At 43.5% G+C, this 23,556-nt stretch overlaps 1 pseudogene; it reads right to left on the bottom strand.

Moving 5' to 3' along the window:
• Nucleotides 1–2,396: 2,396 nt before the first annotated feature.
• On the bottom strand, nt 2,397–23,478 carry LOC133242929 (endogenous retrovirus group PABLB member 1 Env polyprotein-like; annotated as a pseudogene).
• Nucleotides 23,479–23,556: the final 78 nt, after the last annotated feature.

The raw sequence follows: 23,556 nt of genomic DNA, 5'->3' as shown, positions 1-23,556 counted from the left end.
TTAAATAGAAGATTTGAAAAAGTATCTGGAAATGTAGAATCAGGAAATAAACTTTGGTTCCATCTCATCACTTCCTACTTCCTCATGCTTTCTGGTCCCATTTTTTAAGTTCTAGTTTGACCAGAAGTAACTTCTTATTGAACCCCCAAAAGGAAGATTAGCAAGTCACTTCTTATTGAAGAAGGAGGATTAGTACAGGAAGGATAGTACAAGAAGGATAGTACAGGAGAGCAGAGAGTAGGTACAGGTCAGCTAGACAGAAGTCATCAAACAAATGTCTAATTTCAGAGTCATCAACTGACCCCAGGACCTGGGTTGAGTCCCTAACCTGTGTTGGCCTCAGTCCTAACACAGTATACTCACTATAGAAACAGACTATGGGTAGAGCCTTTTCTGTCAGAAGACTAAGATTTGATGCTGGGATTTTATTTACCTTGATAAATTAGTAGTTTACCTAATATGTGTGCTTGGTATCTTTTATCACTGTTGTGGGTTGGGTTTTTTTTTTTTTCAGTTTTATGAGTATTATTATTTTTCTTACTACCCAGCTAAAATGTGAATGTTAGGAGTGGTGATTAGCATGAAGTTAAGGGATGAACCCAACTGAAGGTGGAGAATATAAGCAGTGAAGACCGAGAATGGAGGTGAAGGAAGCAGATAAGCATTGGACTCTCCCTGGGTGCCTGGCCCTGTGCCCATCCTCTCATGACTCATAGAAGATTCTTACCCAACAGCATTCCTGGTTCTCACCTGAAGACAGTGGTAACCTGGGGACTGACAGGGAGGTGCCTAGCTGAAGCACTCTGCTCTGATCAGCTCCTGCTCCACTGAAGGCCATCAGACCTGCCCCTCCTTTGCCATCTCTCTGCTCTTTGCTTCTGGGTATCTGAAAATGTCCCCCTGTGGAACTTTCCAGACTTTACCCTTGAAGGGCTTCCATATACAAATGATACTCTATTTTCTCCAGTCTTCAAAAGCTGTCCTGCCCACTAGGGAAGGGGGACTCTGAGGTAAAGAAGGAAATGTCTACCTCTCAGAGGTATGTCATCTCAACATTTTTACCTGGCATGCTGTACTTTTATAAGTAATGACCTTATATATTTCCTATCACAGCCCAATGATACACACACACAGACACACACACACACATACACACGGAGATACGTGGCATGGAATATGCTGGCAATTCATTTTGATTCTAATTCATCTCCACATGAAATTGAACACAGTGAATGATTTTCTTAGGTAATGAATGCATGTGCACATGTATCTGCACTATCATACTCATCAATAGGAGCTTTTGAGGGAGTACCCCTTGAACCTGTTATATCAGGGGAGAGAAAAGTGACCATTTCTCCAGCCCATTGTCTAAAATGGAGGCTGCTCCATTGTCCCCCAGAGAGGGCAAGGGTGGGAACCTAACCCCAGGTTCCCACTTATCTGGACAGACAATAGAAGCTATAAGAGGAGGAGCTCTGTCATCTGTGAAATGGGACTCATCTCTAACACAGAGCTGTCCTGAGGGGTGAATAAGAAAACCTGGGGCTATGGCAGGCATTGTGTAAAGTCATTTCTCCTGGTTCTCCAGGAGAAGAGAAGGTAGACATCATTAGAAAGGAAGCAAATGTCTTTCTTATATGGCTTGAGTTCAAACTTCTAAAGAGAGAAGGATCTCTAGGCTCTTGGGAGACTCAGAAGCTCCTAAGAGGAGCCCAACATCATGCCTCTGAACAGACCCTAATCCAGTTCCCATCCTGGGAATACAGGCTTGTCTTTGGCTCACCTGGTGAGCTCAGTGAGAGATGGCACCAGGGCAGCAAGCTGTGGTATTGCTCAATTGCTGCTCCTGGACTGCTCCCTATGTTAGTGCATCAATAGGACAATTCTAGACCTGTCTTCCATTCAACACTGCATGGGTCCTCAGATCATGCAACATCCAGATATGTCACACCAAAATTTCTAATATCTGCTGTCTCTATGTGAGACAAAAAATTAAAAAGTACTACCATTTTATTGAAATACAATGGCTCATTCTTTCATTTACTAATAACACAATATATATTGGGCTCACAATTTACACTATTCCATTTGAGATGTCTCTTAACTCTGCAGTAGAAATAAGAGGTTGAGAAGGAAAATGAGTGTATGGGAAATTTTAAAGGTAAAAAATTAAATGGGATGGCTCCTTCACATTAACTTTTAATCTTGCTCAAGTTTACAGACATTGAAGATTAAGTAATAACTCCTTGGACTTCTCTTTCCCATTCAGCCATAAGCCTCTCTTTCTCTTCATATTGAAAGGTTGCTGCTGCAAACCGTGTGTTATGCCAGGATTCATGACCCCCAGAGAAGAGGATTTCGATCCAGGGTCAGAGACGAGGCTTGACTACTTGAAGCTTTTTGTGTAGCAAAGTTTTATTAAAGTTTAACAGAGATAGTGAAAACTTCTGACATAGACATCATAGGGGACAGAAAGAGTGCCCTCTTGCTTGTTTTTAGCAAGGTATTTTATGTCTGTTGGCAAGCTGCTAGTCAGATGAGACAAACCTCAAGGCTGAAGGAGTTTCACCAGGCCTGTCTCCCACAATATGTATTTTTGAGATTGGATGGCATGAGGTGTGTCATCCTCTGGCACTAAAACAATTGACATGAATACTGGTTTGTTGAGCCATTATCAGACCAAGGTTTGAGAAAAGAAAAAAAAAAAAAGTTAGTCTTAGGCAGAACTAGTTTTGGCAACAGAGAAGGGAAAAAAAAAACAAACGTCTGCCACTTGCAGTTTATTTCCTCCTGCCACTTGGGGACCTCTGGCCTTCCTACCTGTTACCCTCTCATTCCCCTCTTTTCTTTTAGGGGAATTATGTTGTCTAGGGAAAAGGGGTGGCATTCTCATTCCATAACTGCTTCTGAGCTGATAAGGGGTATCATCCCTAAATTGGTGAGGCAACATATTCTCCTAACCCTCATATTGAGGGTCTCTGACCCAGAGGCCCCAAGTAGTAGTTGGAGAAAGCTGTGGCACTCATAGGAGCTTGGACAACCACTTGTAACTTAAAAGCCTTCATGTGGCTAGAAACAAATCCAGCTACACACTTACAAGTGCAAGGGGCAAACAGCAAAAACAGAACAATCAGAATTATTACAATTAAGATAGTTTTCCACCATGGGGAACTAGTTAACGTCTCCCAAATTGAAGCAACTGAGGCTTCAGGAGTATTCATAGCCTGAATCATTGTGTTCGTGTGTTTAGTAAAGTGAGTAGCATTAGTGTTCATATCTGGTATATATGTACAACACTGGGTATGAATAATGGCACAAGTTCCTCCTTGTGTGGCTGTTAGAATATCTAAGCCCAATCTGTTTTTTAAAACCACCTTTCTAATTTGTATTTTTCAGCATTGAGGGCTGAAATAGCTTTTTGAGAATCTTGTAAGGCTTGATGAGTAAAATTAGTCAGAGCATCAACTCATAGGATAACATCTGAGGTTCCCAGAGAGGGAATGAATATTGCAGCCAAATAATCATGCCAGTGAAATACAGACATTGTCCAACAAGTTGTAGGGTATAACAAATTACCAGGCTTCTCTGGAAGCTCTGAAAATATGAAGCCATGAGTAAAAGCTAGACTTAGGGTTCATCCCCCTATCCAGCCAGGGGGAAGCCACACCCATAGATAAGAACGACATATCCAGTAGGTCCTGTTTGGAGCAAGCCAGCATGACTGAGGGGTCCAGTCCCAGTCAATGCCTGGCCAGGCAAAAGGAGGACCTGTACTGGGATTATAAAACATAGACATGATTACATTGCATATTTCTTGAGGCAAAACCCCAATTGTTTCCAGTCATTATAATTAACTTTTTGGCCAACTTCTGGGGATGGCTCTATTTCTTCCCGGCATATGGGGGCACTAGACTTTAGATGTCCCTTTTCAGGAGTTAGCCATATGATCTCACCCCATATTTAATAAAATCAAGTTAAAAACCACCAGACCTAGACCCATTTGTCTTCTTATATGCAGCAAAAGAGTCATTAAACCAAGACAAAGTATAATCAAAGTTAAAGGTCACATTATGTCTGTAGTTAAGGTACAAAGTGTTACAACAGTCTATCTTAGCATTGTTAGACATCATCAGATTAAGAAGAAGTATCACATATGATTGTTGTTGGTGAAGGTAGTCGCAGACTTGGAGAAAGCTCTTTCTCTAAAGTGGAGATGTCCACCACAGGAAGGCTTCCACTGATGAGGAGGGGAGTGTTCCACAGGCCCAGCAGTTAGACCAATTGTGGAATGCAGCATAGGAATGAGCCCAGGACAGGAAGGCATTGACTTGAGAATAAAATGGCAGACTCAGGATTTTTGGAGTCAGCAAAAGCAGGCCTACATAGATTATCAGGCCCATCTGAAAAGTAAAAGTATAGAGAACAAAGACATAAATATGACATTGCTTAGTCTGAGGGGTCAGGGTGCCACTTTTTAACTCGAGTGTGGTGCACTCATGAATCAATTCCTGACACCATGACAGCTGTGGGAGAAGAAATAATAACCTGGTAAGGACCTTCCCAGAGGGGCTCAAGAGATTGCCCCCCAGATTCCAATGTCTTTATCAGGACCTCAGTTCCTGCTCAAACAGTGACTTGTTTGACTCAGAGGCTGGGTCAGGAGTCACCTCCCGGAGTTCCCATAATGTCTTTTGAAAAGCTGAAATTTGAGTTATATAACAATGACTGATATTTAAGAAGCCAACTGTCTGTCATCCATTAACTTCAGAGTTTAAGATTCCACTCACATCATGAGAAGTCAGTACAGTAAGATTTAGCCCACTAGTGAACTTAAGAGCTTCAGGCAGTAGTAAAGCAATAGCGGAAATTACTCTTAGATTCTTTATTTAGATAAGCTGCAGGTTGTTGGTGAAGTTCTTGGGGTTGTGTCATAACTCGCAAGGCCATACCTTTTCTTTCAGTGACAAATAGATTCAACTCTGATCCTGTGGGCAAGCTCAAGTGGAAACTTACAGCAGAGCAGTTTGAAGAGCCTTAAAAGCCTTTTGAATATCTGGAGACCAAACCAGTGTGTCAGTTTGGGCTTGTTGAGTTTCAGTTACAAGTTTATATAAAGGCTAGGCAAGTTGCCCATAACTTGGAATCCAAATGTAGCAGTAGCCTGTGATGTCCAAAAATCCTCTCAATTGTCTTAAAGTCATAGGCAGGGGATGATTTAGTATAGATTTAATTATCTCAGGGCCTATGGCCTTCATCCCTTTGGATATGATTAGGCCCAGATATTTAACAGATTGTTGACAAAGCTGAGCCTTTTCCCTTAAAAGTTTAGGAAGTCTTCTGAGGCTTGTGAGCAAGCTTCCTGTCTCATCACAGAGCAGATTATCATCTATATATTGTAATGCCACTGCCTTGGGACTATTAAAGTTTTGTATATCCTGTGACAAACTCTGTTCAAATAAGTGAAGGCTGTCATGAAACCCCTGGTGCAAAACTGTCCAGGTTAACTGAGAAGCTGGCTGGGTAGGGTCTTCAAAGGCAAATACAAATTGACTTTCCTCCACCAATGATATAGACTAGAAGGCATATATTAAATCAATTACTGAAAAATATTTGGCTCATTCCAGAATTTTAGACAAAGTATAAAGATTAGGTACCATGGGGTATAAATGAACCACAGCCTCATTTATTATTTGTGAATCTTGAACTAGTCATCTGACATGTCTCTTGAGAAACCTGTATGCAGGTCAGGAAGCAACAGTTAGAACTGGACATGGAACAACAGACTGGATCCAAATAGGAAAAGGAGTATGTCAAGGCTGTATACTGTCACCCTGCTTATTTAACTTATATGCAGAGTACATCATGAGAAACGCTAGGCTGGAGGAAGCACAAGTTGGAATCAAGATTGCTGGGAGAAATATCAATAACCTCAGATATGCAGATGACATCACCCTTATGGCAGAAAGTGAAGAAGAACTAAAGAGCCTCTTGATGAAAGTGAAAGAGGAGAGTGAAAAAGTTGGCTTAAAGCTCAACATTCAGAAAACTAAGATCATGGCGTCTTGTCCCATCACTTCATGGCAAATAGATGGGGAAACAGTAGCTGACTTTATTTTTTGAGCTGACTTTATTTTGGGGGCTCCAAAATCACTGCGGATGGTGATTGCAGCTATGAAATTAAAAGACGCTTACTCCTTGGAAGGAAAGTTATTACCAACCGAGACAGCATATTAAAAAGAAGAGACATTATTTTGTCAATAAAGGTCCGTCTAGTCAATGCTATGGTTTTTCCAGTAGTCATGTACAGATGTGAGAGTTGTACTATAAAGAAAGCTGAGCGCCAAAGAATTGATGCTTTTGAACTGTGGTGTTGGAGAATACTCTTGAGAGTCCCTTGGACTGCAAGGAGATCCAACCAGTCCATCCTAAAGGAGATCAGTCCTAGGTGTTCATTGGAAGGACTGATGTTGAAGCTGAAACTCCAATATTTTGGCCACCTGATGCGAAGAACTGACTCATTGGAAAAGACCCTGATGCTGGGAAAGATTGAGGGCAGGAGGAGAAGGGGACGACAGAGGATGAGATGGTTGGATGGCATCACTGAGTCAATGGACAAGGGTTTGAGTAGACTCTGGCAGTTGGTGATGGACAGGGAGGCCTGGAGTGCTGCGGCTCATGGGGTCACAAAGAGTCGGACATGACTGAGCAACTGAACTGAACTGAACTGAACTAGTCTCTATTTATCATTTGACTTTTTCACACCCAAAACAGAAGTGTTGTGTGGACTGTTATATAGAATTAGTAGCCCCTGCTCTTTTCAATTTTCAATGGTAGGTTTTAGCCCTTTCTTAACCTCGGGTTTTAGAGCATACTGCTTTTGATGTGGAAATATGTGTGGGTCTTTGAGCTTGATAACGACAGAAACAGCATTTTGTGATTGACCCACAGTTTTCCCATCAGCCCACATTCTAGGATTTGCATTGTGTTCAATTAATGGGAGAGAAAAAGAGGGTTCCATATTCATGAAAACAGAGGCATGGACCTTGCTCAGTATGTCCCTCCCCAAAAAGTGGTGAGGGAGACTCTGACATGATCAGAAATTTTTGTGAAAATAGCACAGAGCCCCAGTTGCAACTTAGAGGACAACTGAAATAATAATGTTTGGCTCATCCAGACATTTCCATGACAGTACTGGATTGGGGAGAAAGTGGGCCAGGGGCTTCAGTAAGCACAGAGTAAGTTGCCCCATTGTGAAAAAGGAAATCAACTGATTGGCTCCCCACAGTTATTAATACCCAGGGTTCCTCAGGTGTAATTAGGACAGGAGCTTGTGTGGGGAGCCCCAGGCAGCTTCAGTCCTGATTGCCCTGAGAGTCTGACCTCTGGGGCCTATACCTCTGGAGGCAGTCTCTCCTCCAGTGTGGTCTTTGCAGGCTGGACGTGGATCCAGGGGCAGCTTAGAAGCTTGAGGGCAATCCCACTTGAGGTGCCCCTCCTTTCCACAGTAATAGCAAATCCATGCCTTTCCACCTGGGTCCTTCTGGGCACTTTTCTCAGGCTATCTCAGAATGGTTCTGACTGCCATTATTAGGGCTTCAGCCTGTTCCTTGGTCTTCTCTGCCTTTCCTTCTTCTCCTCATATTTCCTGCCACAATAAACTATGAACCAGTTGCAACAGATTATCTAAAGACTGATTTGGTCCATATGCCTGTTTTAGATATCTGGAGCCGACTGAGTGAAAAATCTATCCTTTAAGATCACTCTTCCCTCTTCACTTTCAGGATCATTTTGGTGAATCTGTGAAGGGCTTCTTGCAGTCTATCTAGGAATTTACCAGGTGCTTCCTTCTCTTCCTGTTCTATGTTTGCCAGTTTGGCATAGTTTAAAGTCTTAGCACATGCTCTCCTGTGTCCTTCAAGAATACATCTGACAAAATGACCCTGATTCCATCTTACTTTAGCCATGTTATAGTCACAGTCTGGTTCTGTAGTTGGGACTACCTGATTCCCAGTAGGGGGGATGGCTATGTTGTCCTCCCTCTTTCCTGCTGATTCACTACCAAGCCATTCATCTCCATAGGCAATATCTTTCTTCAAAGCTTGAGATTTTGAGTCAGAAGTTAGTGTTTGCCCCAGGATATACATCACATCCTTCCAAGTAAGATCATAAAGCTGAGTAACACCCTTAAAGGCTCTAATATATTTTTCTGGGTCCTCCAAATAGTTTCCCAGATCTTCCTTGATTTTTTGTATTTCTTGTAAGAAAAGGGGTTATTAACTCTGATGGATTGGTTATTTTTCCTGGTGGGTGCTTCCTGGGGAGGCAACAGCTCGTGTGGCTGTTCCTCAGCCTCTCAGGTTGCCCTCTGCATGCATACGATCCCAGGGATAGATTGGAGAAACCTGTTTTCCTTATCTCTTTGTCTCCTATCCTCCCTCTCATAGGAGGACAGGAGGGAGCTGAAGTTTTCACACCCAAATCTATACCGTTAGGACATAAGTCTGGCATGTCTCACAGAGATAAAAAAGGCAACACATATGCTACTTCTACCCATTTCCCTTGTTTTTTACAGAACTGGTCTAATTGTAATACAGCATTATAATTAAGAGACCCTCCAACCAGCCATTGTTTGCCATCCTCCAATGGATACCGTGGCCATGCAGTATCACATAGGAAGATCAGGTGTGTTTTCTTTAAGATGTAGGGGTTGAATCTATCCCAGTTTTTCAGGATACAGTTCAAAGGAGTGAGGCTGGAATTTTAGATCCCATCTGTAAGAGAAAAAAAGCAATGACCAGTGCTTTTTTCCTACCAGAGGTGTCCCTCCCTGCTCTAGATGGGGGTGGAGACAGGTCTTCCACTTAAGCATCCTTCCCTGGCTGGAGTTAACCTGTTTCTTGGTGTCCCAAGATGTCCCTTCCAAGTGTCACCACACCAGTATATGTGATAGCAAAAGAGGTGGTGAAAGGCTGGCCAGTGAGGAAAAATTAATTTTTGTCCTCGAGCTATCAGGTTCAATTCTTCCAAAGCCACTGGAGAGCCTCCTCTGGTCCGCTAAGAGCTAGCATTACCAAAGGAAGAAGCCCATTGCACTTCCAATCTGACCAGATCCTGGGATTCTCAATCTGTGTCCTCAGAAACCTCATGGTCACCAGCAGTACTCCTATCCACATATATTGGAGGCACAGCCATGATAAAGATTCACTTTCAGGTTGCTAGCCCCTGAGGTAGGCAGCCAGGAGAGCAACTGCTTGCCTGAGAGACATTCTTGGAGCTAGTGCTCCACCTAGCTACTGAACATGCTCTTGTCTCTAGTGTCTGATAAAACAACCAACAGCATGGATTGCAAGTCCCTTGAAAGTTTGTGATCCGACAGGGTTTGGTTAGTAGTTCTAATTCCTCAGGCAGTTACAAAATGGTCAAAGAGACTAGGAAAAGGTGACTGAGAAAGGAATGTTCAGTCCATACACTTCATCCATTTCTGGCTGTTTCCCTTGCATAGACATTGAGTGCCTCTTGGCATTGGCAGGTCGGTATAAACCCCCGACAAGGCTCCCCTTCTGGGGGCTGCCTTCAGTCATTATGAGGCACCACGAAACTGTAGAGCAGGGATCATCACTGGCTTGGAGCAGGGCACGTCTCTTTCCTGCTGCTTTCACACACACAGGCACACCACAGAGTTAGTAAAGTACAGCAGAAACTTTCTTACCAGGAGAGCAAATAATTAGAGCTCCAAGCACCTTTACCTTGTCTTGAAGATCCCAGATGAGCTCCCAAGATGAAAGGCTGCTGCTGCAAGCTGTGTTATGCCAGGATTCGTGACCTCCAGAGGAGAGGATTTCGATCCAGGATCAGAGATGAGGCTTAACTACTTGGAGCTTTTTGTGTAGTAAAGTTTATTTCTGAGCTCTGTGATCTTTGGCAAGATACCTGACCCCTTTGTGCTTCAACGTCTGAGATATGTGATCTTAGGCAGGTTGCCTAACTTCTCTGAGCTTCCATATCTGAGATGTATGATCTTACACAAGTTGCCTGACCTCCCTGTGCTTCCACTTACAAACTGTGTGATCTTAGAAAAGATGCATGGCCTCTCTGTGCTTCCATATTTGAGCTTTGTGATCTTAGGCAAGTTGCCAAACTTCTCTGTGCTTCCATTTCTGAGTTGTGTGATCTTAGGTAAGTTGTGTAACCTCTCTTTGCTTCCGCCTCTGAGCTGTGTGATCTTAAGCAAGTTGCCTAACTTCTCTCTACTTCAATATCTGAGCTTTCTCATCTAAGGCAAATTCCCAGCGTCTCTGTGCTTCTAGTTTTGAGTTGTGTGATCTTAGCCAAATTGCCTGACCTCTCTGTGCTTCCACATTTGAGCTGTACAATCTTAGGCAACTTGCCTAACATTTCTATGCTTCCACTTTTGAACTTACTGATCTAAGACATGTTGCCAAATCTCCTTGTGCTTCCACATCTGAGCTGTGTTATCTTAGGCTAATTTCAGAGCATCTTTGTGCTTCCACTTCTGAATTCTGTAAACTTAGGTAAGTTTCCTGTTCCCTGTGCTTTCACTTGGGAGCTATTTGTCTTAGGCAACTTGCCTGACCTCTCTGTGCTTCCTATTCTGAGCTGTATGACCAGACAAGTTGCCTGATCTCTCTGTTCTTTGAGTTCTGAGCTGTGTTATCTTAGGCAAGTTGCCTAACCTCTCTGTGCTTCTGTATCTGATCTGTGTGATCTAAGGCATGTTGCTGAACCTCTCTGCTTCCACATCTGTTTGTGTGAACTCACACAAGTTGTGTAAATTCTCCGCACATCCATATCTGAGCTGTGTGATCTTAAACAAGTTGAATAACCTCTCTGTGCATCCATATGTGAGCTTTGTGATCTTCATAAAGTTGCCTAACTTCTCTGTGCTTCCACTTAAGCTCTGTGGTATTAGGCAAGTTGCCTGAGCTCTCTAGCTTCCACTTCTTAGCTGTATGAAATTAGGCAAGTTTTATGACTTCTCTGTGCTTCCCCTTCTGGGTTGTATGATGTTATGCAAGTTGCCTGACTATTCTGTCTTCCATATCTGAGCTATGTGATCTTACATAACTTTTCTGACTTGTCTGTGCCTCCACATCTGAGTTGTGCGATGCTAGGTAAGTTGTTTAACCTCTCTCTTGTTCCATATCTGAGCTGTGTAGTCTTAAGCACATTGTGTAACCTCTCTGTGCTTCCACTTTTGAGCTGTATGATATTAGACAAGCTGCCTGACCTATCAGTGCTTCCACATATGAGCTGTGTGATCATAAGTGAGTTGCCTGACTATCTGTGCTTCCACTTCTGAGTGGTTGATCTTAGGCAAGTAGCCTAAAGTCTCTGCTTCCATATTTGAACTGTGTGACTTAGGCAAGTTTCTCAACCTCTCTGTGCTTCCACTTCTTTGGTGTGTGATCTTAGGCAAGTTGTTTAACATCTCTGAGCTTCCACTTTTGAGCTTTGTGATTTTAGGCAAGATGCCTGGCCTCTCTGTGCTTCCACATCTGAGCTGTGTGATCTTAGGTAAGTTGCATAATCTCTCTCTGAATCCATATGTAAGCCTTGTGATTTTAGGCCAGTTGCCTAGCCTTTCTACATCTTCACTTCAGACATGTGTAATCATAGGGAAGTTGCCTGACATCTCTGTGTTTCAACTCTTGAACTCTGTGGTCTTAGCCAGGTGCCAGATCTCTCTGTTCTTCCACTTCTGAGCTGTCTGATCTTAGGCAAGTTGCCTGACATCTCTGTGCTTCCACTTTTGAGCTATGAGATTATAGGCCAGTTGAGCAACTTCTTGGTGCTTGCATATCTGAGTTGTGTGATCTTATGCAACTTGCCTGGCCTCTCAGTGCTTCAGCTTCTGAGTGATATGATCATAGGGAAGTTGCCAACATCTCTGCGCTTTATCTTCCAAGCTGTGTGATCTTAGGCAAGTTGTCTGGCCTCTCTGTGCTTCCACTACTGTGCTGTGTGATCTTAGGCAAGCTGCCTGACCTTTCTGTGCTTGTACTTCTGAGCTGTGTGATCTTAGGCAAGTTACCTATCTTCTCTGTGGTTCCACTTGTGAACTGTGTGATCTTAAGCAAGCTGCCTGATCTCTTTGCTTGCACTTGTCAGGTGTGTGATCTTAGGCAAGTTGCCTGACCTCTCTGTGTTTCCACTTCCGAGCTGTGTCAACTTAGGAAAGTTTCCTAATCTCTCTGTGTATTTATATTTGTGCTGTGTGGTCTTGACAAGTTGCCTAACCATTCTCTGCTTCCATTTCTGAGCTGTATTATTTTAGGCAAGTTGCCTGTTGTCTGTGCTTCCCTGTCTGTGCTGTGTGATCTTAGGCAAGATGACTGACCTCTCTGTGCTTGCACTTCTGAGCTGTGTGTTCTTAGGCAAGTAGCCTGACCTCTCTTTGCTTCCATTTCTGACCTGTGTGATTGCAGGTAAGTTGCCTGACATCTCTGTGGTTCCAATGAGCCATTGAAATTAGGCAAGTTGCCTAACCTGTTTGTGCTTCCACATGAGCTGTGTGATCTTGGGCAAGTTTCTGAATCTCTCTGTGCTTCTATATTTATGGTGTGTGATCTTAGACAAGTTGCCTAACCCTTTCCTGCTTCCATTTCTGAGCCGTATTATTTCAGGCAAGTTGCCTGATCTTTGTGCTTTCACTTCTGAGCTTTGTGATCTTATGCAAGATGCCTTTCCTCTCTGTGGTTCCACATCTCAGCTGTGTGATCTTAGGCAAGTTACCTAACATCTCTGAGCTTCCATACCTGACATGTGTGATCTTAGGCAAGGTGCCTAACCTCTCTAATCTTACACTCACACTTCTGAGCTGTGTGAATTTACACAAGTTGCCTGAATGCTCTGTGCTTCACTTGAGCTGTGTGAACTTGGGCAAGTTGCCTAAACTCTCTGTGATTCCACTTAAGCTGTGTGACATTAGGCAAGTTGTGTGATCTCTCTGTGCTTCCACTTTTGAGCTTTGTGACCTTAGACAAGTTGCCTGACCTATCTGTTTTCCACTTGAGCTGTGTGATCTCAGGCAGGCTAACTACATTCTCTCTCTGCTTCCATATCTGAGCTGTATGATATTATGCAAGGTGCCTAACCATTCTGTGCTTCCACTTCTGAGCTGTGTTGTCTTAGATAAGTTGCCTAACCTATCTGTTATTCCATTTCTGAGCTGTGTCAACTTAGGCAAGTTGCCTGTCCTCTCTGTGCTTCCACTTGTGAGCTGTGTGATCTTAGGCAAGTTGTCTGATCTCTCTGTGCTTGCACTTAAAAGCTGTGTGATCTTAGGCAAGTTGCATAACCTCTCTGTGCTTCCACTTAAAAGATGTGTCATCTTATGCATGTTGTCTATGTATCTGTGCTTCCACTTCAGAACTGTGTGATCATTGGCAAGTTGCCCAAACTATCTGTGCTTCCACTTGAGTTGTGTCATCTTAGGCAAGTTTCCTGTCCTCTCTGTGCTTCCACTTCTGAACTGTGTATCATAGGCAAGTTGCCTAAACTCTCTGTGCTTCCACTCATGAGGTGTGTGATTTTAGGTAAGTTGCCTGACCTCTCTGTGCTTCCACTTGAGCTGTGTGATGTTTGGCAAGTTGCCTAACCTCTCTGTGCTTGCAGTTGAGCTGTTGAAATGAAAAAAGTTGTCTTACCTCTCTGTGCTTCCATATCCGAGCTGAGTGAGCTTAGGCAAGTTTCATGATCTCTCTGCGCTTCCACTTCTGAATTGTGTGATCATACGCAAGTTGCCTAACCTCTCTCTGCTTCCACTTCAGCTGTGTGACGAGTTGTCTAAACACTCTGTGATTCCAATGAGTCAGTTCAGTTCAGTCACTCAGTTGTGTCCAACTCTTTGCAACCCCATGGATGGCAGCATGCCAGGCATCCCTGTCCATCACCAACTCCTAGAGCTTGCTCAAACTCATGTCTATCAAGTTGATGATGCCATCCAACCATCTCATCCTCTGTCATCCCCTTCTCCTTCCACCTTCAAACTTTCCCAGCTTCAGTGTTTTATCCAGTGAGTCAGTTCTTCACATCAGGTGGCCAAAGTATTGGAATTTCAGCTTCACCATCAGACCTTCCAATAAATATTCAGGACTGATTCCTTTAGGATTGACTGGTTTGATCTTGGAGTCCAAGGGACTCTCAAGAGTCTTCTCAAACACTACACTTCAAAATCATCAGTTCTTTGTGTTCAGCTCTTTATCGTCTAACTCTCACATCCATCCATACATGACTACTGGAAAAACCATAGCTTTGACTAGATGGACCTTGTTGGCAAAGTAATGACTCTGCTCTTTAATATGCTGTCTAAGTTGGTCATAGCTCTTCCTCCAAGGAGCAAGGGTCTTTTAATTTAATGGTTGCAGTCACCATCTGTGGTAATTTTGGAGCCCAAGAAAATAAAGTCTCTCACCGTTTCCATTGTTTCCCCATCTATTTGCCATGAAATGATGGGACCAGATGCCATGATCTTAGTTGTTTGAATATTGAGTTTTAAGCCAGCTTTTTCACTCTCCTCTTGCACTTTCATCAAGAGGCCTTTTAGTTCCTCTTCACTTTCTGCCAGAAGGGTACTGTCATCTGTATATCTGAGGTTACTGATATTTCTCCTGGCAGTCTTGATTCCAGCTTGTGCTTCATCCAGCCCAGCATTTCACATGATGTACTCTGCATATGTTAAATAAACAGGATGACCATATATAGCCTTGACGTACTCCTTTACCAATTTGCAAACAGTCCATTGTTCCTTGTCCAATTCTAACTGTTGCATCTTGACCTGCATACATTTCTCAGGAGGCAGGTCAGGTGGTCTGGTATTCCCATCACTTTAAGAACTTTCCATAGTTTGTTGTGATCCACATAGTCAAAGGCTTTGGCACAGTCAATAAAGCAGAAATAGATGTTTTTCTGGAACTTTCTTGTTTGTTCAATAATCCAATGGATCATTTGGCAATTTGATCTCTGGTTTCTCTGCCTTTTCTAAATCCAGCTTGAACATCTGGAAGTTCTTTGTTCACATACTGTTGAAGCCTCACTTAGAGATTTTTTAGCATTACTTTGCTAGCATGTGAGATGAGTGCAATTGTGCAGTAGTTTGAACATTCTTTGGCATTGCCTTTTTTGGGGATTGGAATGAACACTGGCCTTTTCCAGTCTTGTGGCCACTGCTGAGTTTTCCAAATTTGTTGGTGTATTGAGTGCAGCACTTCGACAGCATCATTTTTTAGGATTTGAAATAGCTCAAGTGGAATTCCATCACCTTCACAAGTCTTGTTCGTAGTGATGCTTCCTAAGGCCCACTTGACTCCAGACTCCAGGATGTTTGGCTTGAGGTGAGCGATCACACCATTGTGGTTATCTGGGTCATTAATATCTTTTTTCTAACATTCTTCTGTGTATTCTTATCTCCTGTTCTTAATATCTACTGCTTCTGTTAGGTCCATTACATCTCTGTCCTTAATTTTGCCCATCTCTGTATGAAATATTCCCTTGGTATCTCTAATTTTCTTGAAGAGATCTTTAGCCTTTCCAATTCTATTGTTTTCCTCTATTTCTCTGCATTGGTCAATTAGGAAGGCTTTCTTATCTCTCCTTGCTAGTCTTTGGAACTCTGTATTCAGATGGGTATAGCCTTCCTTTTCTCCTTTGTCTTTAGCTTCTCTTCTTTTCTCAGCTATTTGTAAGACCTACTAGGACAACAATTTCACCTTTTTGCATTTCATTTTCTTGAAGATGGTCTTGGTCATAGCCTCCTGTACAGTGTCACAAACTTGTATCCATAGTTCTTTAGGTACTCTGTCCATCATATCTAATCCCTTGAATTTATTTGTCACTTCCACTGTAAGGGATGTGACTTAGATCATACCTGAATAGTCTAGAAGCTGTGTGATATTAGGCAAGTTGCATGAAATCTCTGTGCTTCCTCTTTTGATCTGTGTGATCTTAGGCAAATTCCCTAAGTTCTCTGTGCTTTCACTTCTGAGCTGTGTGATCATAGTTAAGTTGCCTGTCCTCTCTTGTTTCCAGTTCTGAGTTGTGTGATTGTAGGCAAGTTGCCTAATCACTCTCTCCTTCCACTTCTGGGCTGTGTGAACTTCGGCAAGTTGCCTGACCTCTCTGTGCATCTACGTATGAGTTGTATCATCTTAGGCTGGTTGCCTAAACACTCTGTGTTTCCATTTCTGAGCTGTGTCATATTAGGCAAGTAGCCTGACCTCTCTGTGCTTCCACTTTTGACCTGTGTGATCTTAGACAAGTTACATTACTTCTCTGTCCTTCCATATTTGAGTCGTGTGATCTTACATAAGTTACCTGACCTCTTTGTGCTTCCACATCTGAGTTGTATGATTATAGGCAAGTTTCCTGACTTTTCTGTACTTCCATTTCTGAGATCTGTGATCTTAGACAAGTTGTCTAACCTCTCTGTGCTTCCAATTCTGTGTTGTGTGATCTTAAGCAAGTTGCCTAAGCTCTCTATGCTTCTAGTTCTGAGCTGTGTGATCTTATGCAGGTTGCCTGACATGTCTGTGCTTCCACTTGAGCTGTGTTATCTTAGGCATGTTGCCTGACCTCTCTGTGCTTCCATTGCTGAGCTGTTTTTTCCTAGGCCATTTTCCTGATGGTCTGTGCTTCCACTACTGTAGTTGTTATATTTGGTAAGTTGCCTGACCTTTCTGTGCTTCCACTTCTGAGCTGGGTGATCTCAGGCAAGTTGCCTGACCTCTCTTTGCCTCCATATTTGAGCTGTGTGGTTTTAGGCAAGTTGTGTTACCTCTCTGCCTTCCATATTAGAGTAGTGTGATTTTTTGCAAGTTGCCTGACTTCTCAGTGCTTCTGCTTCTGAGCATTTTTGTCATAGTGAAGTTGCCTGACAACTCTGTGCTTCAACTTCTGAGCTGTGTGATCCTCAGCAAGTTGCCTGACCTCTCTGTGATTCCATTTCAGAACTGTGTGATTTTCAGATATTTTTCTGGACCTCTCTGTCCTTCTACTTCTGACCTGTGTGATCTTAAGCAAGTTGCCTGACCTCTCTGTCCTTCCATATAAAAGATGTGTGATCTTAGGAAAGTTGCCTAACCTCTCTGTGCTTCCTCTTCTGAGCTGTGTGATCTTAGCAAGTTCCCTGACCTCTCTGTGCTGCCACTTCTGAGCTGTGTGATCTTGAACAGGTTGCCTAGACATATCTGAGCTGTGATATCTCTGTCAGGTTGCCCAGCCTCTCTCTGCTTCCATTTAAGAGCTGTTTGATCTTAGGCAAGATGCCTGAACTTTCTTTGCTTCGACATATGAGCTGTGTGAACAAGATGGCAGAGCTGTATTCACAAAAAAAACTGTGGAAAATTCTTCAAGAGATGGGAATACCAGACCACCTTAACTGCCTCCTGAGAAATCTGTGTGCTGATCAAGAAGCAACAATTAGAATTGGACATGGAACAACAGACTGGTTCCAAATAGGAAAAGGAGTCCATCAAAGCTGTATATTGTCACCCTGCTTATTTAACTTATATGCAGAGTACATCATGAGAAACCCTGGGCTGGAGGAATCACAAACTGGAATCAAGATTGCTGGGAGAAATATCAATTACCTGATATGCAGATGACACCACCCTTATTGCAGAAAGCGAAGAGGAACTAAACAGCCTCTTGATGAAAGTGAAAGAGTAGAGTGAATAAGCTGGCTTAAAACTCAACATTCAGAAAACTAAGATCATAGCATCCAGTCCCATAACTTCATGGCAGATAGATGGAGAAGCAATGGAAACAGTGAGAGACTTTATTTTTGGGGGCTCCAAAATCACTGTAGGTGGTGACTGCAGCCATGAAATTAAAAGACCCTTGTTCCTTCGAAGATAAGTTATGACCAACCAAGACAGCATACTAAAAAGCAGAGACATCACTTTGCCAACAAAGGTGCATCTAGTCAAAGCCATGGTTTTTCTAGTAGTCATGTATGGATGTCAGAGTTGGACTATAAAGAAAGCTGAGCACCAAAGAACTGATGCTTTTGAACTGTGGTGTTGGAGAAGACACTTGAGAGTTCCTTGGACTGCAAGGAGATCCAACCAGTCCATCCTCAAGGAAATCAGTCCTGACTATTCATTGGAAGGACTGATGCTGAAACTCTAATACTTTGGCCACTTGATGCGAAAAACTGACTCCTTGTTAAAGACCCTGATGCTGGGAAAGATTGAAGGCAGGAGGAGAAGGTGATAACAGAGGATGAGATGGCTGGATGGTATCACTGACTCGACGGACATGAGTTTGAGTAAGCTCTGGGAATTGGTGATGGACAAGGAAGCTTGGTGTGCTGCAGTCCATAGGGTTGCAGAATCGGACACAACTGAGTGACTGAACTGAACTGAACTGATGAGCTGTGTGAGGTAGGCAAGTTTTCTGATCTCTCTGTGCTTCCTTCCTATTATGAACTGTGTGATCATAGGCAAGTTGCCTGACCCCATTGTGCTTGCACTTCTGAGCTCTGTGAACTTAGGCAAGTTGCCTGACCCACCTGTCCTTCCACAAGAGCTGTGGGATATTAGGCAAATTTTTTAGCTTCTCTGTGCTTCCACATTTGAGCTGTGTGATTTTGGCAAGTTCCCTAATCATGGTCTGCATCCACTTCTGAGTTGTTTCATCTTAGTCAAGCTGCATAACCTCTCTGTGCTTCTACTTCTGAGCTGTGTGATCATAGGAAAGTTTCCTGACCTCTCACTGCTTCCACTTGAGCTCTCCAATCTTAGGCCAGTAGCCTAAGATCTCTGTGTTTCCAGTTAAGCTCTGTGATATTAGGCAAATTGACCATCTTCTCTTTGCTTCCACTTCTGAGCTGTGTGTTCATAGGGAAGTTTCCTGACCTCTCTGTGCTTCCATATCTGAGCTGTGTGATTGTAGGCAAGTTGCCTAACCTCTCTGTGTTTTCACTTCTGAGTTGTGTTATCTCAGGCAAGTTGCCTGACCTCTCTGTGCTTCCAATTCTAGGCTGTGTGATCTTAGGCAAATTCCCGGAACTCTCTGTGCTTCCCTCTCTGGCTACATAATTTTTGACAAGTTGCCTGACCTCTCTATGCTTCCCCTTGAGCTGTGTGATCTTAGGCAAGTTGCCTAACCTCTGTGCTTCCATTTAAGCTGTGTGATATTAGTCAAGTTTCTCACCTCTCTAGCTTCCACTGTTGAGCTATATGATCTTAGGCAACTTGCATGAACTCTCTGTGCTTCCACTTCTAAGCTGCATGATATTAGGCAAGTTGCCTATCCTCTCTGTTCTTCCACTTCTGAGCTGTATTATCTTAGACAAGTTGCCTGAACTCTCTGTGTTTCTACTTCAGAGCTTTGTGATCTTACAAAAGATGCCTAAACTCTCTGTGATTCAAATTTTGGGCTGTGTGATCTTAGGCAAGTTACCTAACATCTCTGAGCTTCCCTATCTGGCATGTATGATCTTAGGCAATTTGCCTAAACTTTCTATGCTTCCACTTCTGAGCTGTGTGATCTAAGGCAAGTTGCCTAACCTCTCAATGATTCCACTTAGGCTGTGTGGTATTAGGCAATCTGCCTGCAGTCTCTGTGCTTCAAATTTTGAGCTGTGTGATCTTAGGCAAATTCCCTAGCCTCTCTGTGCTTCCACTTCTTAGATGTGTGATCCTAGGCATGTTGTCTTACCACTTTTGCTTCCACTCCTGAGCTGTGTGATTTTAGACAACTTGCCTAATCACTCTGTGCTTCATCTTATGAGCTGTGTGATCTTAGGGATGCTGTGTAACTCTGTCTTTCCACTTCTGAGCTGTCTGTCCTTAAGCAAGTTGCCAAACCTCTCTGTGTTTCCACTTAAGCTCTGTGATATGAGGCACATACCCTGACCTTTCTGTGCTTCCACTTAAGAGGTGTCTGAGAGGTGTGATCATAGGGAAGTTGCCTGACATCTCTGTGCTTCGTCTTCTAAGCTGTGTGATCTTAGGCAAGTGGCCTAATGTCTGTGCTTCCACTTAAGCTCTGTGATCTTAGGCAAATTGCCTGACTTCTCTGTGCTTCCACTTCTGACCTGTGTGATGTTATGCAAGATGCCTGACTGATCTGTGCTTCCATTTCATCTGTGTGGATTAGTCAAGTTTCCTAAGCTCCCTGTGCTTCCATATATGAGCTGTGTGAACTTAGGCATGTTGCCTAACCATTCTGTGCTTCCACTTCTGAGCTGTGTTTTCTTAGGCAAGTTTCTTGACCTCTCTGTGCTTCCACTTCTGAGCTTTGTAATCTTAGGCAAGATGTAAGACCTCTCTGTGCTTCCATATCTGATCTGTGTGATCTTAGGCAAGTTGTCTAAGCTCTCTAGGCTTCCACTTCTGAATGTGTGATCATAGGGAAGTTGCCTGACATCTCTGTGCTTCAACTTCTGAGCTGTGTCATCTTAGACAAGTTGCCTGACCTATCTGTGCTTCCACTTCAGATCTGTTTGATTCTAGGCCAGTTTCCTCATCATTCTTTGCTTCCACTCCTGTTGTTGTGATCTTAGGCAGGTTTCCGGACCTTTCTGTGCTCCCACTTCTGAGGTGGGTGATTTTAGGCAAGTTTCCTGTATGTCTGTGCTTCCACTTAAGAGCTGTGTGATCTTAGGAAAGTTGTTCAGCCTCTCTGTGCTTCTACATCTGTGCTATGTGATATTAGGCAAGTTGCCTAAACTCTCTATTCTTCAATATCTGAGCTGTGTGATCTAAGGCAAGCTGCCTTACCTCTCTTGCTTCCACTTCTGAAATGTTTGATCCTAGGTCAGTTTCCTGACATTTCTGTGCTTCTGCTTCTGAGCTGGGTGATCTTAGGCAAATTGCCTACCTGTGCTTCCACTTCTCAGTTGTGTGATCTTAGGCAAGTTTTCTGACTTCACTGTGCTCCCACTTCTGAGTTGTGTGATATTAGCCAAGTTGCCTAGCTTCTCTGTGCTTCTGTATCTGACCTGTGTGATGTTAGGCAGGTTGCTTTACATCTCTCTGCTCCACATCTGGGCTGTGTGATTCTAGGTAAGTTGCCTGACCTCTTTGTGCTTGCATATATGAGCTGTGTGATCTTAGGCAAGTTGCCAAAACTCTCTGTGCTTCCACTTCTGAGCTGTGTCATCTTAGGCAAGTTGCCAAAACTCTCTGTGCTGCCATTTCTGAGTTGTGGCATCTTAGGCAAGTGGCCTGACCTCTCAGTGCTTCTATCCCTGACCTGTGTGATCTTAGGCAAGATGCCTGACCTCTCTGTGCATCCAATTGAGCTGTTAAACTTATGGAAGTTGCTTAACCTCTCTATTCTTCAATATCTGGGCTGTGTGATCTTTGGCAAGTTGCCTGACCTCTCTGTGCTTCCACCTCAAAGTTGTGTTATCATAGACAAGGTGCCTGACCTCTCTGTGCTTTCATTTCTGAGCTGTGTGATCTTAGACAAGATGCCTGACCACTATCTTCTTCCACATCTGTGTGGTTTCATCTTAGTCAAGTTGCCTAACATCTCTGTGATTCCATTTTGAGCTCTGTAATCTTAGGTAAGTTGCCGAACCTCTGTGTTCATCCATATGTGAATTGTGTGATCTTAGGCAAGTTGCCTGACCTCTCTATACTTCTACTTTTCAGATGTGTTATCATAGGCAAGTTGCCTGACCTCTCTGTGCTTCCACTTCTGTGTGATCTAAGGCAAGTTGCCTGACCTCTTTCTGTTTCCACTTGAACTGCTGAACTTAGGTAAGTTGCCTAACCTCTCTGTGCTTCCATATCTGAGCTGTGTGATCTTAGAAATGTTGCCTAACCTCTCTGAGCTTTCATATCTGAGATGTGCAATCTTAGACAAGTTGCCTCTTTTCTGTAGGCTTCCACTTATTAGCTATGTGATCTTAGGCAAGTTGCCTGACCTCTCTTCGATTCCTCTTGAACTCTGTGAACTTAGGCAAGTTGCCTAACCTCTCTGTTTTTCATATCTTAGCTGTGTGATCTTAGGCAAGTTGCCTGATCTCTCAGTACTTCCACTTCTGAACTTGTGATCTGAGGCAAGTTGCGTGACCTCTCTGTGCTTCTACTTCTGAGCTTTGTGATATTAGGCAAGATGCCTGACCTCTCTGATTCCACGTATGAGCTGTGTGATCTTAGTCAAGTTGCTTAACCTCTCTGGGCTTCCATATCTTAGATGTGTGATCTTAGGAAGTTTCCTAACCTCTCTAGGCTTCCACTTCTGAGCTGTGTAATCTTTGGCAAGTTGACTGACCTCTCTGTGCTTTCAATTCTGTGCTGTGTGATCTTAGGCAAGTGGCCTGACCTCTCTGTCCCTCCACTTTTCTGCTTCTGAATTGTGTGATCTTAGGCAAGTTGTGAAACTCTCTGTGCTTCCATTTCTGACCTGTGTGATCTTAGGTAAGTTGCCTAACCTCTCTGTTCTTCCACTTATGAGCTTTGTGATCTTTGGCAAGTTGCGTAACCTCTCTGTACTTCTGCTTCTGACCTGTGTGATCTTAGGCAATTTTCCTGACCTCTCCGTGCTTCCACATCTCAGCTGTGTGATCTTAGCCAAGTTGCCTGACCTCTCTGTGCCTCCACTTCTGAGCTGTTTGATCTTAGGCAAGTTTGGGACCTCTCTGTGCTTCCATCCCTGCACGTGTAAATGGGCTTACAACAAGACCTAGCTTAGAGGGTTCTTATGAGGATTTCAGTCAATTGTGAGTTTTCAGGATAGCACCTGGCACATAGTCAGTGCTCGAGCCTTTTAGTCCTGTTTCTCAATCTAGCCCGCTTCCTCTTCCCCTCTAATTTCCTAGTAATTACCCTCTGGGTAACGTGGAAGGTGAATGGCTGCTGAGTCTTAACCTGACACTGTTTCCATGTGTGTAGAAAAGAAGGTTCCCAGCAGCCTAGGGAAGACTGCCTTTCTTCAAACACTATGCATGCTTGAGTGTGGCCGAAGCCAGAGCAGGGTTAGTGTGCATGAGTGCTGCTCTGCTTCACAAGATCCCAGATGACTCACATTTCCTAATGGAAATGTACTCATGGCCCTTAGTGCTTGTGTTTGTGCTGTTGTAACTCTTGCCTGCTCTGTATTCATCTCTTCAAAGTGTTAATAAGTTATACATGTGGCTGATGCTGTCTTTTTTCCTTCTCCATGATGTAGTTTCCACTTGGTGGTTCTGAGGTTTCCTGGATCATGAGCTGGGGGTTTCTTTGAGGAAGGAGCAGCACTGGAGGCTCAGTAAGGAGAGACTGTGGCCTATGAGCTAGTTGGAGGGGCAGGAGAAAGCATTCTGCTCTAGTCTGACTTTTCTCCCCAAGCTCCCTTCCAACTGCAGTGGCCTGCTAACTCTTCGGTGAGATGATGGTTAACAGAATGGTTAACAGATGGTTAACATTTGTAGCCCAACATCCTACAAGGGAGAAGAACAAACAAGAGTGAGCTCTGCCTCACTTCCAAGCCCACAGTTAACCTGTAAGGAAGATCCAGCCACACTTGATGGTGCCCTGGTTGTCTGTTGTGATGGTGCTGCCCTCTGCTGTCACCTCAGGGTAGAGGAGCCATTTAAAACAC

The sequence above is a fragment of the Bos javanicus genome, chromosome X (genome assembly GCF_032452875.1).
Source record: "Bos javanicus breed banteng chromosome X, ARS-OSU_banteng_1.0, whole genome shotgun sequence".
Lineage (NCBI taxonomy): Eukaryota > Metazoa > Chordata > Mammalia > Artiodactyla > Bovidae > Bos > Bos javanicus.
This window is presented reverse-complemented; position numbering and strand designations above follow the sequence as displayed.